Source organism: Prionailurus viverrinus, chromosome B2, assembly GCF_022837055.1.
Source record: "Prionailurus viverrinus isolate Anna chromosome B2, UM_Priviv_1.0, whole genome shotgun sequence".
NCBI lineage: Eukaryota > Metazoa > Chordata > Mammalia > Carnivora > Felidae > Prionailurus > Prionailurus viverrinus.
The window spans coordinates 31,717,377-31,726,220 of NC_062565.1; the positions used below are offsets into that span (position 1 = coordinate 31,717,377).

General features: G+C 41.5%; 1 non-coding gene and 1 pseudogene across 1 annotated transcript; both read left to right on the forward strand.

The window, feature by feature from the left end:
* Nucleotides 1-399: 399 nt before the first annotated feature.
* Nucleotides 400-1,465, forward strand: LOC125165737 (glyceraldehyde-3-phosphate dehydrogenase-like; annotated as a pseudogene).
* Nucleotides 1,466-2,611: 1,146 nt separating this feature from the next.
* Nucleotides 2,612-2,723, forward strand: LOC125166898 (U6 spliceosomal RNA). The gene has a single exon (XR_007152605.1). It is a non-coding gene; the product is annotated as a U6 spliceosomal RNA (small nuclear RNA).
* The last annotated feature ends 6,121 nt before the right edge of the window (nucleotides 2,724-8,844 follow it).

Consider the following 8,844-nt stretch of genomic DNA (forward strand, 5'->3'; position numbering starts at 1 on the left):
ACTGTTTGAAATAGAAATAAAAAATAATACCATTTACAAAACATCAAAAACAATAAAATACATAGGAATAAGTTTAACCAGGTCTTTGAAAGAAATCTAAAGAACTGTACTCTAAAAACTATAAGACACTGATGAAAGAGATTGAAGAAGACACAGACACATAGAAAGATATCCTACATTCTTGGATGGGAAGAATTAATATTATTAAAATATCCATACTACCCGAAGTGATTTACCAATTCAGTGTAGTCTCAATCAAAATTCCAATGGCATTTTTCACAAAAATAGAAAAAATAATCCTAAAATATGTGTGGAAACAGAAAACATTCCAAAGAGCCAAGGCAATTCTGAGAAAGAAAAAAGCTGAAGGCATCATATTTCCTGATTTCAAGAGATATGATGGTGAAGGTTGGAGTAAAATGAATTTGGCCATATTTGGCACCTGGTCACCAGGGCTGCCTTCACTTTAGCAAAGTGGATATTTTCACCATCAGTGACCCCTTCACTGACCTCAGCTACATGGACTACATGCTCTAGTATGAAATCGCCCATGGCAAATTTAATGGTACAGTCAAGGCTGAGAACAGAAAACTTGTCATCAATAGAAAGCCCATTTCCACCTTCCAGGAGCAAGATCCCAAAAACATCAAATGGAGTGATACTGGTGCTAAATATGTTGTGAAGTCCACTGGTGTCTTTACTACTATTGGCAAGGCTGGGGCTCACTTGAAGAGTGGATCCAAGAGGGTCATCATCTCTGCCCTTTTTCTGCTAATGGCCCCATGTTTGTGATGAGCATTAACCATGAGACAACTCCCTTAAGACCGTCAGCAATGCCTCCTGAATGACCAACTGCTTGGTCCCTCTGGCCAACATCATCCATGACAACATTGGCATCATGGAGGGACTCATAACCACAGTCTTTGCCATCACTGCCACCCAGAAGAGTGTGGATGGCCCCTTGGGAAGCTGTGGTGTGATAGCTGAGGGACTGCCCAGAACATCAGTGTCACCAAGGCTGAAGGCAAGGTTATCCCTGTGCTGAATGGGAAGCTCACTGGGATGGCCTCCCATGTCCCTACCCACAACACATCAGTTGTGGATCTGACCTGCACCTGGAAAAAGCTGCCAAATATGATGACATCAAGAAGGTGGTGAAGCAGGCATCAGAGGGCCCCCTCAAGGGTATCCTGGGCTACACTGAGGATAAGGTTGCTTCCTGCAACTTTAACAGTGACGTGAATTCTTCCACCTTTGATGCTGGGCCAAGGGAATCCTGGGCTACACTGAGGACCAGGTTGTTTCTTGCAGCTTTACCAGTGACACCCATTCTTCCATCTTTGATGCTGGGGCTGGCATTGCCTTTAATGACCACTTTGTCAAGCTCATTTCCCGGTACAACAATAAATTTGGCTACAGCCACTGGGTGGTGAACCTTATTGTCCACATGGCTTCCAAGGAGTAAGAGACCCCTGAACATCCAGCCCCAGTGAAGCAAAAAAAGAAGAGAGAGGTCCTTAGCTGCTTGCCCCAACTCATCCCCCAGCACACTGAGAATCTCCAAACCTTGAAACAGTTTCCATCCCAGACCCCTTGAAGAAGGGGAAGGCCTTAGGGAGCCCTCCTTTGTTATGTACCACCAATAACATACACCATACCCTGCCTCCAAAAAAAGATACGCTCAACTGAAAAATGCCTCTTTAAAGGTTTGTACACTTGGACTCATTCATCCCGGAGCCCAGCACAGAACTAGCCAATTGGGAGGCACCCAGACTTTATATGAAGGAGGCTCATTTGCTTATTCTTAAAGCATCAGCCTAAGGGGCAGGCATCTAATTTAACATATACCTAGGAGCCTGCTGATGTATTCTTCAGGGACAGAGGCTGGTAGGAGACATTGCTACACTTTCCTTCTGCCTTGCTCCAGCTGGTGGTTGACATTTTTATGTTCTCCCTCTACCATGCTCCAAAGTTCCAGTATCTCCTAGAGGGGAGATTTTACATGTGTCTGTTGCCTCAGTTTTTAAGACCACTGACCTCAGGGCATTCCTTGGTTATCTGGCTCTGGTGGCCAAGTGGGGGGGGGGGGGGCTGCATTAATTGATCCCACAAGACTATAACAATTAGGAAGAAAATTCTTGGAAGGTTACTGCCTCAAGGGCGCTGCCCAGACAGCAGACTGAAACATACACTGAGTCTGTCTGTGAAAGAAGCCTATTCGTTTGTCCTGGAGCATCAGCCTGAGGGGCATATCTAGGATGCTATAGAGATGTTTTCAAGGAACATAGGCTGGTGGACACCATCATTGGGCTCCCCCACTGCCTAGCTCTAACTAGCCAGTATCTCCTAGAAAGGAGCTTCTACACTAGCATGACAATTTTTGCAACTGCCACCCAAAGGACACCACCAGATTGTCAGGCTCTGGTGGCCAGAAGGGCTTATGTTTGCAGTCTCACAACACTGCATATATTTGCCTCCTTAAAAGCTGCTGCTTGAGGGTCTGGCTTCCAAACAGATTGAATCTTGGTGTTAACTGAGATCCTCCCATTTAGGACACTGACAGGTTTTGGCATACCCTAAGCTACTAGAAGCCCTGAAAATAAAACAAGTTGTGTTTTCTTTGGCAGCACATATACTAAAATTGGAACAATACAGCGAAGATTAGCATGGACTTTGAACAAGGATGAAAATAAAATAGTTGCTTAGATAATCACAAAAGTCTGAGAGTCAACCAAAAGCTAAAGCAGGGTTGAAAAATAACATGCATCTCCTACACAAGGCCACTCCTTCAAAACTAGGAGAGGTGGCTATTTTATCTAAGGCATGGAAATCAACACAGAGTCAAGCAAAATGAAGAAACAGAGGAATCTGTTCCGGACAAAAGAACGAAATAAAACCTCAGAATAAAAGTCCTTAATGGAAAGGACAGAAGAAATTTACCAGATAAAGAGCTCAAAGCAGTGGTTCTTTATAGGTGCTCACCAAACTCAGGAGAAAAATGGATGAACACAGGGAGAATTTCAACAAAGAAAAAGAAAATACAAATAAAATTCACAAAGCTGAAGAATAAAATAACTGAACTAAAAAAAATACACTATTGGGGTTCACCAGTAGATGAAACAGAAGAAAGAATCACCGAATTCAAAGACATGGCAGCACAATTAGCCAAATCAGATCAGCAAAAAAGAAAAAGAATCTAAAAATTAAAAGTAGATCTACCATACAATTCAGCAATTCCACTCTGGGTATATACCTAGAGGAAATGAAAACAGGGTTTCGAAGACATATTTGCACTCTTATGTTTGTTGCATAATTATTTACAATAGCTAAGATATAGAAGCAACCTAAGTGCTCATTGATGAATGAATGAATAAAGAAAACATGGTATATATTCAATGGAATATTATTCAGCCATAAAAAATGATATCTTGCCATTTATGACAAACATGGGTGTACTTTCAAGGTATTATGCTAATTGAAATTTGTCAGACAAGGAAAGACAAATACCATATGATCTCACTTACATGTGGGATCTAAGAACAAAACAAACAAACAAACAAAACATCCAAGCTCATATTATAGAGAAAAGATTGGTGATTGCCAGAGAGGGTGGGTGAAATTGGTTATGGGGAGGTCAAAAGTTATAAAACAATAAATAAATAACAAGGTTGTAATGTATGGCATGTTGGCTATAGTTCATAATACAGTATTGCATATTTGAAAGTGAAGGAAGTAGAAATTTTAAAGTTTTTTTAAATATTTATTTTGAGAGAGAGCGCTCACATGAGCAGGGGGTGGGCAGAGAGAAGGAGAGAGAGAATCCCAAGCAGGCTCCCTGCTCAGCACAGAGCCCAACACAGGGCTCCATCTTACCAACTGTGAGATCATGACCTGAGCCAAAATCAAGAGTCAGATGCTTAAGCAATGGAACCACCCAGGTGCCCCCAAATTTTAAAGTTTTCATCACAAGAATAAAAATGTTTGTAATTATCTATGTTGACAGATGTTACTAGACTTATTATGGTTATCATTTTTGCAATATATACAGATATTGAATCATTACGCTGTTCACCTGAAACTAAGATAATGTTATATGTCAATTATACATCAATTTTTTAAAGGCAATAGTATGAACAAGTATATACAAATAAATCAGATAACTTAGATAAATTGGACTAATGCCTAGAAAGCCACAAACTACTTGAGGTACCTACCTGGGTGGCTCAGTCAGTTAAGTGTCCAACTTTGGCTCAGGTCATGATCTCACGGTTTGTGAATTAAAGCCCTGTGTTGGGCTCTGTGCTGACAGCCTAGAGCATGGAGCCTGCTTCGGATTCTGTATCTCCCCCTCTCTCTACCCCTCCCCCACTCACACTCTATCTTTCTCTCTCTCTCAAAAATAAATAAACATTAAAAAAGAAAGTCACCAACTTCCAAAACCAAATCAAGAAGAAATAGCAATATGAAGTGGCCAAATTCTGTCATGCTAAAGGTTTTCAGAAACATTCTCAGAATCTCTTCACCATTTATCAGAGGTGCATGGAGCTCTGATGTGAAGGAAATGTTCAGATCAAAATGTTCAGAGTAGGAAACAACGACAGTGCCTTTCACTGAATTACTTGACACAGTGCAGCTGATCTCCCCAAACCAACCCCACAAAGTCAGTCATATCCTTCATTTTCCCCATGTGATACAGTAAAAACTCCCATATTAAGGAGCCCCCAGGAACTGAGATAATTAGGAGAGAAATTTATCCTTTGCTAGGGTAGCCCAGACTCTCCAGTTGATCAAAAGATCTGTTGAGTAAATAAGGGAATAGAAGGATGCTTCTTTTCAGTGTCCTAGTGTCAGAAAGGATTCCTAGACTTATATTTAAGTTTAGATGTAGTAAATCTATTGGAAGAAAGAGATTACAGAATTTGCAAGCTTACTGGATAATGCCTCAGCAAGAGTAAGAAAGATATAACAAACTCTAAGAGACTTCTGGAGAGCTAAAAGTGAGCCTTTCATGGTATCAATCTTGTTATAAACGTCTTAATGTCATATATTTTTATTCAGTACCAGAAAAGAACAGGTATGTGAATGGGTAGTGAGACACAGTAACTGTCACTGATAAATTTGCATAGCAATGCAAAATCCTATTCTTATACTTGAGTTACAACATGGCTCTTGAGTCAGTAGCAGTGTAAACCAATGTGGCTCAAATTATCAGCTATTGCATTTAGAAAATTCTAAAATACAAAGCAAATTAGAGCTGATTTATCAGACTTACCATTGGGAGAGTGCTGGTTAATTTAGCCCAGGCCCTGAAGGACTCACTGTTTGGAAAATATACTTGTGTTCGTACTGACGGCCAGCATATGCCAGCATATACTGATATGCTGGCCTCCAGCAGGGGACCTTTTATTGCCTACACCCTGAGCTGGCAGGCAGCATGGCTCCTATCTCTGTTTGAGTGTGAGTTCTGTAGGTCCAGCCCCCTGGTTACTGCAGCCCTCTCCCTTCAAACCTGTCTCTTTGTTGAGAGAGAGAGTTGAGGCCACTGTTGAGACAGTGGCCCTATGTCTGTCTGGTCCATAACTAGGCACACTCTCACTATCATACCAAACAATTTCAGATTCATCGTATTGAAATGGGTTTCCCAACTGCATTTGGAAAGTTTTGCAGTGTAGTTACTACTATGCTGGCTTCATATGCCTAGAAGGTGCCCTGTAAAATATAGTGACTAACTGAAAATTGCCTTCACAGTTGGGAGTATTAATCTACACTCTTTTGATGTCTTTACTTATAGTTTGTTCTGACGTGCTTCACATCTTGTGTGAAGCTTTTTGATGGACTGACCAAAGACTCTGTTACTATCTAAAATGTGCATTGAAACCTCAGAGAAACTGACACATTTGATGGTTGTAGGAAGGGAGAAGCTGCCTGGGCATAGGAAGTAGTTATTAGACCATGTTGTGGTTGAAGAGGAAGAATGATGGAACATAAATCTTTGCATAAACCACACTTAAGAGAAACCGTGATAAATTGTTAAATACTTGTCTTTACAGCTAACAAAGCAAAAAAAGGAAAGCAGCATCATTTGTATCTGGCAGACTAAACCACAAAGAAGGCATACCCAAACGTGTGGTGGCAGGCAGGGGAGGGGGCATGGAAACTCCATTAACATCTCAGTTCAGTGAAATTGGTATATGAAACACTTACATATGGAACATTGTGTAGAATTTCTGAAGTTACCTGCCCACCCTGTCCCCACTGGGTGTCTTCTCTGCCTTTCTTCTCCTCCCATATGACTTCACAGTCCCTCTGGGATCATGACCACAAACCTTCCAATCTTAGTTATGCTCCCAAGCCCACTTTTCAATCCCTTTATTTAGTTAGTTATTTATTTAGAGAACATGTGAGCAGGGATGAGAAGTAGAGGGAGAGAGAAAGAGAGAATGAGAATCTTAAGCAGGTTCCATGCTCAGCATGGAGCCCAATGCAGGGCTCCGTTCCACAACTCTGGGATCATGACCTGAGCCAAAATCGAGAGTTAGATGCTCAACCACCTGAGTCACCCAGGTGCCCCTCAATCCTTTTATATATCTTAGTCATTTCTATTTCTCATTTCCCTCCAATTTTTTCTTTTTTACCCACTCATTTCACGTAACTAAAATAGTTACCACTTTGTACCTCACAGATAAAGAGGAAAAACGCAAACACTTCCCAAATCCAGCAAGCCTTAAATTCAAAACCCAGGAACTGTGCCACTCAAGCAAGCAGAGACAGGAGAGCCCTATTGAAGTTCACACTGTTTTTCCTGCAAAAGGAAACTTTCAGAATAAATGTCCAGTCTGTGGTTAAAGTACAGCAGCTTTTGTGTTAGAACTTCTGGGACTGGGTGCAAGCCTTGACCCTTTGACTGCATTTAGCAATGGTCTCAGCACAGGAATTGCTTTGGTTTTTGATGAAGCTGAACACTTTTTAGACTCAAAGTGTTTTACCTATAATATTTCTAGTATAACTGAACAAAATTTCAGAATCTTCAGCTGAGCATGAAATCTCTAAGATGTGTCACCTCTTTAAATAACCCTTAGATAAATGACACTAGAACTGACCAGGAGTGTTCATCCCTGCAGGCATGCATGCAGGAACAAAATACTGCGACAGATATGAAAAACAGAGAGATGGGGAACAGCTCTTTTCTACCCATAAGGTGCCCACAGAGAAGAGCTACAAAAATGTAACTCTCCACCAAAGGCTCATACTGGTGAAACACTGCCAGGAGGAGGCCATTGAAGGTGTATGTGGCCAGGTGCCTAATTCCTTCTTTAGAAGAATTATGTGGTCGGGCGCCTGGGTGGCTCAGTTGGTTGGGCCACCGACTTCAGCGCAGGTCATGATCTCACAATTTGTGAGTTCGAGCCCCACATCGGGCTCTGTGCTGACAGCTCAGAACCTGGAGCCTACTTCAGATTCTGTGTCACCCCCCCCCCTTTCTCTACCCCTCCCCTGCTCACACTCTGTGTCTGTCTCTCAATAATAAACATTAAAAAAAGAAGAAGAAGAATTATGTGGTCTAGTGCCCATGAGGGGAAGTGTATGTAAATGCCCTTCCGGGCCACAGTGTAGCACAGTCACCCCTCTCTGGTTGGACGGCCTGAGTTTGAATTCTGGCTCCACCCCTTACTAATGGTGCAGCCTTAGGCAGGCGTCCACCTCCTCCATGCAACAATTTCCTAGCTGGTAAAGTATACCTACCTCATGGTATCATGAAGATGAAGCCAGTTAATATAGTAAAAGCACTTAGCAGAAGAGTGTCTGCCATATAGAAATCACTCAGTAATTATTAGGCATTATTATTATTATTATAATTTGTATTAATTATCATTATCATCATGTCTGAAGGGTAACCTGGCAATCTGTCTTTATTTTCTCACTAGCCTTGTTGATCAGGATCCAATACATCTGGGGGAGAAGTCTTAGTGTCAAAAGCCAAAAGAAGCCTGCCTTTCTTTATATTAGGTAGGAAAGGGGAGGAGGGAAGGAATAGGAGGGAATAGCCATTCACACTTTAGGTTCTGCCATCGCAGGAAACTAACCAGCAATAAGACAGCTAGGCAAATAGCTGGATCTATCCCCTCCCTCCCTTCCTGACTTCCTTTCCATCATTTACATATCGCAGAATGTGTTGGTTGACTCTGAAACTGCAAAAATCACGTTCACACCTGCTTGATGCAGGTCAAACCAATAGTTGATTTGGGATTCATTGGCAGTTTAGTGAGCAGAGCATATTCTGAAACTCACTTGGGACTGAGCAGATATAAATAAATGAAGTATCCTCTGCATTTCTAGAAGTGTAAACACTTTATGATGTTGGTATTTATAGTTGTCATTTTCCTACAGACCTATGATCGCAAGCCCATCCTTGGATTAAGTGTAGCACTTAGTTGTGACCTAGATCAGAGGGGTGATACATATTCCTTCGTATGACTGTTCGGCCCTTCACTTCTCTTTGCATATGGAATCTTTTTCTCAATAGAGAAGCAGAGCACTCTGGAAGGCACACCCATAGTCTACATGCTATCACATTTCTTCCCCCAAATCTGCAACCCCACAACCCAGTTCTCTCTAGCCAGGCTGTAGCAACAACCTTTGCAGAAGTTGGGTTTAAGTGAAACCAAAATAAGACATTGGGTATGTTCCTCTCAGGCAAATTAAAACCATACGGGAGGCAGCATCATTGGTCTCTGGCAGACTAAGCCACAAAGAAGTACAAGATAAAAATATTTAGGTAGAGGAGAAGAAAAAAATACCCATTAACAAGAACAAAAACAACAACCAAAAAAACCCAAAATACTA